Raw genomic sequence first — 6,580 nt, 5'->3', positions numbered from 1 at the left:
GCATAGACGTTTTGTATAATAGATACATTCTTTAGTTTTGGTTATTTCCACGTGAGCTATCAGAAATTAATTTGAAAATGTGAATAAAAAAATAGAATTTATAGGTATTTTTTTGCACTGTAGACGTCGTACAATGGTAATAAATGTTTAGTTAGACAAATATTTGCCAATACTAAACTATCTTATTTCACCTATACTTGAAAAAAATTGGATCTGAGTTCGTTGAAGCTAAACGAACGATCCGAACTAAAATTCTAGGCAGGCACAAAAATCAAGGTAACTACAAAGTTAATATCTAGCTACCTGTGTTATTTTCATGTACAAAAAACCATTATAATTCTTGTCATAGCTCATGTGGACTTTTTACAGCGCAATTAAGCGTGGAATCATCTCATCCCATTGTGATCGGGGTTCTCGACCTTTGCGCGTATTCAATTCGCGTTAGATTGTTTTTTGTGCGTCTGCGCGTGTCATAGGCTAAATGTTGGCAGAATTGTTAAATAAGCTATGATATGTTTGTTCCTCGAGCGGCCATATTGAAAATATTTATGCTTTATTTTAAAATTACACTTTAATTTAATATTCACTCTTCAATCGCGTTGTTTTAAACATGTCTCACCACAAAGTACTAATAATAACAAAGGACACGTTAGTCATAAGGCGCCTCACGCTGTTGCAGCTACTTTTATCATATATGTAGGTATAAATATTTTAACATATTGTGCCTCCTTGAAATGTATATTTATTATATTTTCCCCCCTTGAAATGTATATTTATTATATTTTCCCCCCTTGAAATCTATATTTGTTTAACTTTTTTTTCACACAATGAAGAAGCTCACTGTTTATATTTTACTTAAAATAAAGTTTAGATATCATTTTAAGAAGGAAGTTTTTTAAATTCTAAAATATAAGAATAAAACTAATAGGTACATTAACAAATACGCTATACCAACAGATCATTATCGAGCGTATCCCCAATGCAGTTCAAAAGTTGGCAGCATTACTTGAATTACACAACTTTTTAGATGAAACGTCGAAAAATAGGTAGGACAAGTAATCTCTTAGTTTTAGCTTAGATCATTTTTTTAAATTAGTTTTACAGTTCCTACATTTTGAGCAGCAAGAAGAGAAAATTCGTCCAGACGTCAAGTAAGTCTTCTACTTGCCCATTGTAGGCTGTATGTCTGTGTGAACTAATCAGTTCTGATGTAATGTAAAGCAAATGTTACAAAACTAGAGAGACTCTTATTACAAATGATAAATTATTTTTACGAATTCATTTAAATTTCATAGGACTTCTTAGGAAAATTTTATTGATGAAAGAATAGGTCGATGTCTATCCTGCTAAATGCGGGATATAAGGCGAAGCCCTGTGGGGAATTTATTATTACTTCTGCTTCAGTGGTGCTATCCTTCAGTTTTGCTCTTAGTAAATTTGTAAACTATTCTGTTCGTTTTTTTTTATTTTCAGTTCTTAAAACTTTTTAACCGACTTCTGTAAGAAAAGGAGGTTATTAATTCGACTGTATTTTTTTTAATAGTTTTTTTGCTAAGATCTGTTAGTTTTGTTATATTTTTTTTAATACTTTTTTTGCTAAGCTCTGTTAGATTTGTTGTTAGGATTATAAGACAATCAGTTTCGTAATCTGATTGTCTCATCGAAGGAGTTGACTTGACACAGTGGGGCTTTTAACCCGACAGCATTTGAGACGAACCAAAAATTAATTTTGGAATCTTCCAAAGTTAAGACGATTCGTACATAGACTGTTAAACACATTACACTCCAGTGCGTCGCGCAGTCGGTTAAAAATATAATTAGATAAATATAATTAACTTTTTTCGAAGTTTAAAAGTATAGTTTTTACTATTAAATGTATATATAGTTGGTATATTTTATCATGAACATTTAAAGTGCAGCTTGTCGACATATGAGGCTGTAAGTCGGTGTAAGTGCAAGATGTCTAGTAATGAGCAAGTTCCTCTTAGGCCTGCCATATGGCGGGAAGCATTTGTTCGCCCGCGGAAACAGGAAGATACTTTATTAATTAATAAAGGTTTAATAATTTTTATACTATATTTATTTTAACAGTGTGAAAAATGTGTTTAGAATTTGTTTTTAGCGTCACGCTGTATCCCGCACGCAGCAAGGTAAGTGGAGGGAATCTTGTGTTAAGATACTCGCGTCTCTTATTTTCCTTAGAGTTGTCTTTTCACTGCGTGGTAAGTGACGGAACTCAACGCCGCGCTTTACCTCGACACCAGAGCGGAAAAATTAAATTATGAAATATATCAGTTCCTCGGGTGAGAATCGAACCCAAAACTTGCCGCGTTTACTGTCCACACTTATGCTGACTGGCCTCCAAGTAATTATTACTCAAAGTAGTATCTAATTATTTTTGTATATACTTAGTTAATCATCTACTCAAATTTGTATTAGATTTTAGGTATTGAGCTTTTTATAATTTAATGATATTTTTTTGTTTAACTCTACGAGTTTTCTAGCATAGCATGCACGCGCTGTAGGTACATGCGCTACAGTGGCTTATCATTGTGTAATTGATCAAATTCCACTTAACTATAATTTTACTTATGCAAAAATTACAGTATAAATATTATAATTATTTTAATAATATGCGGTGTTAAATGTCCCTTTCAACCTCACCCTCCATTAACGGGGCAGTTAGCTTAGTGGTACTCGTACATTACTAATTAGTTACTTTTTCATTTACCCCTCATTTAGATTTATTATATTTGTATTTGGTGGTAGAATTGTGGAATTATGGTATGAGATACCGTCGTCGTATACCGGCGTAGCGTCTGACTTTAAACGTTGTGGCTATAGGGTCGATTTACTACTTGAGGGTGAGGTCTTTCATTTCCTCTCTCTGATAACATGCCAAGTAGAAATTTTAGTAGAATTAGAATAAAGATAGATTTTAGCAAATATGTGTGTACATCCTAATCTTATTCTGGTTTGTAACATGTAAAAATTTTGAGGTAGTCGTATTATGATATTAAGAGAAATGAAATATTTAAGCTATGTCGACCTGTTAAAAAGACAAAACGTGTCGAAAGCAGAAGAAGGCCGAAAAGTGTAGAACGGAGTATTAAAACACTAGGTTACCTCAACCTGCCCCGCTTTGTGTGATGAAAGCGTAAAAAAAAGAAAAATAATAAAATATTTTAAAGCAATGTTCATTCAATTGCATAAAGTAAATGTAATAGCATAGTGTACGTCATAGATATCCCAGCTTACACTAGATACACTGGTGTCGGTTTCTCATAAGAAGACTCAAAGGGAAGCCTTTCAGCTTCATAATATACTACGTCTATCCTACGTTGCTTAACATAACGTTTTACTATATAATGTGTTACTACAGACATACTTTTATTAAATTAGTTAATCAATTTTACATTTTTAAATATAAATTATTATAAAAAAGATACATTTAAAAATATAAAAAAAAAACACTCTTCCGAGGGCGGGACAAGGGTCCAAGCCATCGGTGGCTATGGCTCCAGAGAGAGGAACCTCCGCACAATACGTGCCGTCTCGAGTAATACTGCCTTCTGTATCCGGTTCTTGATCCAACAGCTAAGCGATAACCTCTTAAGGTGTTGGTCGAGGCTTTTCGCTATTAAACCGTTAACCGAAACCACTATCGGCACAATGATAGTCGCATTGACATCCCACATGGCGGTAATCTCATGGGCTAGGTCCAAATATTTAGATTGTTTTTCATTTTCGGCCTTCACGAGATTGTCATCATGTGGGATAGTAACGTCAACAATCACTGCGCGGCGCGCCACTCGGTCTACTTGTACTATATCAGGTCTATTGGCAACAATATACCTGTCAGTAATAATAGACCGATCCCAGTAGAGCAAAGCACAGCTATTTTCAAGAACTGACATGGGATTGTACCTGTAGTAAGGCACCTCCAATTCTACAAGGCCATATTGAAGAGCAAGTTGCTGGTGTATTATCCTGGCTACTTGATTGTGTCTATGCAAATACTCTAATAATGTGTTATATTATTACTATTTAAACAATTTTTGCTTTTTTTTATCTTCACGCAGTATCCCGCACGTAGCAGGGTAGTCAGAGAGAGCCTAGAGTCGAGACACTCCGCTCCCTACTGTTCGCCGAATTCTGGAGGCATATTTTCAGTCAGACCCTGTGCCAATGTGCCACAACGGCTTCACTTATTCTATAGAAATTTACTGATGGACTCATTTTATTCAAGAGAAAAGGAGATGAATAATTTATAAATTCTATAATACACATATATGTAATATAATTAATATATAATTTATTCTATGGCATTGCCGTTAGGTTGTGGTTAACGAGTGTTATTCGCTTAGAATTCTATGCCGGCTAATATTAAATCATATATTCTAACAGAATGGGACTGCCTCTGACTGTAAACGCGGTGGTTGTGGGTTCGATACAAACTTGGAGTAATTAATTTTCATTTCCTCGCACTAGCGTGACAATATCTGCAATTTAGACGGAGGACGTAGTGTCTTGACTCTAGGTTTTCTTCCTGCCTATCCTGCTATATGCGAGACACAGCATGGAGCTATAAAACATACGTTTTGTTGGTGCAATTTAGTAAATTCCTGCCTTGGATACCACATCACACACAAAGTATCGGTAATAAGAAAGTGTAAAATTGAATGGTATGTCATTGAGTTCTCTTGTCTCCTTGTTAAATAGGATAGGTCCGTGAAGGTGGAGGCCCTTGGTCCATATGGAAGAATAGAATTTGCATTCCATGAATTCCAGAGAAACTAGGAAAAGGGATTGAGATTTGGGACATTCGACCGAAGTGTAGGACAAAAAAAAAAGTGCCCCTTGAAAAGGCACATGGCAGGACGTATAAAAACTGGCATTGATTTAAATAATTTTAAACGCAGTAAATATTTGCCACGTTTACAATCTTGTAATATGAAGTTTATCCTATATATAAATTTATTTATAAAACATTGCCTATACATAACTAACTAAACTTAGCTTCATTTTATATCTCTAGCGGAAGAAGAAGAAGCGCCAAACGCTACGGTTTATTGCCTATACATAGATATCAGAATTTTATATAAATCATTTTATAGTCATTATTAAACAATTAATCTTTTTTTTTTTTCATATACATCAAGAATAATAATGGCCGAAAAAGAAACATCAAAGATAATTAAAAGAAGTTTGTTTTTCATAAGTATGAATAAAATAAAATGACTGATGATCTTTAAATTTTGAGTAATGATTTCCAGTGAAGCTAACTTAAAGCTAGCTTTTAAAACCTACTCAATTATATATCGGGCCCCGAACAGAACTGCCTTGCCGCGGACTGTGGTATACCACGAGTGTACTTTAGGTCGTGGTATTAAAAATGCATTTTCTCCCTACCCTACCCTACTATAAATAGTATCGACTCTTTTATTGTACCTACCACGTAAATTCCCGTTCGTTTCCCTTAATGCACCGCGTGATGCATGGGTTTATGCACTGTCTTTTGATGCATACGTGTCAAAATACTTGTTTCGCAAAGATCAAGTAATGTTTCGGCTGCATCCTTTTTGTTAGTCTTCATGAGACTCCACTTTATCGGTTCTCTACACGAGAGTAACGCCACAGAAGTGTTTTATAATTTTCCATAAGTGGTTTTTTTCTATAACTTTTTTTTTATTTGTAAATCTATATCTATACTTATAATAAAATCGTCTATACATGGAAGTTATATAAGAAAAAAATATTGCTGGTATTTAATTGCGTAACAACCAAAAACAATAATTTTCAAAATATTTGTCTGTGCGTTGGTTCACGATAATCACAGAAATGGCGATTTAATCGCAGTTTTCACTATTGTATTTTAACAATCTTCCCTTAACATATTTTTTGAATTATATTAGTTTATTAATAAGAAAGTTCTACCATTTTAAAGAATATTGTTATTAGAATAAGAAAGTAATTTAGATGCATTAATTATGTAACGTCTTAATAATAAATTAAACGTGTCTACAAATTCATGAAATGTAAGAAAGATATTAGAAAATATCTAATTATTTGGCTATGAGATAGAAGTAGCGTTTCATTTTACAAAATCTCGATATCCATACGAAAGAAAACTCGTACTGGTAATAGCAAGCCTCGATTGCGCGACTAGCGGTGGATTATGTCAGAATCTAATCTATGTAATAAGTTCTCGCTGCCTCGTTTGTTGTTCTACAACCTGGAAAATGTGAGAGGTATTGTTTTGTAACATCTACTTAGCATTTTAGTGGAAATCTATAGGAAATTTTGAATAACTAATGTTTAAACAAAGTTATGAGTGAGGCACAAGTGTGTGATTGTAACCCGCCTGGTTGTGGGTTCGATCCCCACTGGAGAAAATGAAATATTTATTTAAATTTATATTAAAATTTCTTCGCTTTGGTGTCGGCGTTGATTTCCACTACTCAACACGTAATGCTTCCGAAATTCAACGAAAAGTGAGTGTAACACTAGGTTCCCTCTGCCTACCTTGCTGTGTGTAGGATACAGTATGCTTCAAACACGACTTCTTTACAATTTAAAG

Source organism: Heliconius melpomene, chromosome 3 (assembly GCF_056956725.1).
Source record: "Heliconius melpomene rosina isolate 202511_hmr_F chromosome 3, ASM5695672v1, whole genome shotgun sequence".
Taxonomy (NCBI): Eukaryota; Metazoa; Arthropoda; class Insecta; order Lepidoptera; family Nymphalidae; genus Heliconius; species Heliconius melpomene.
This window is presented reverse-complemented; position numbering follows the sequence as displayed.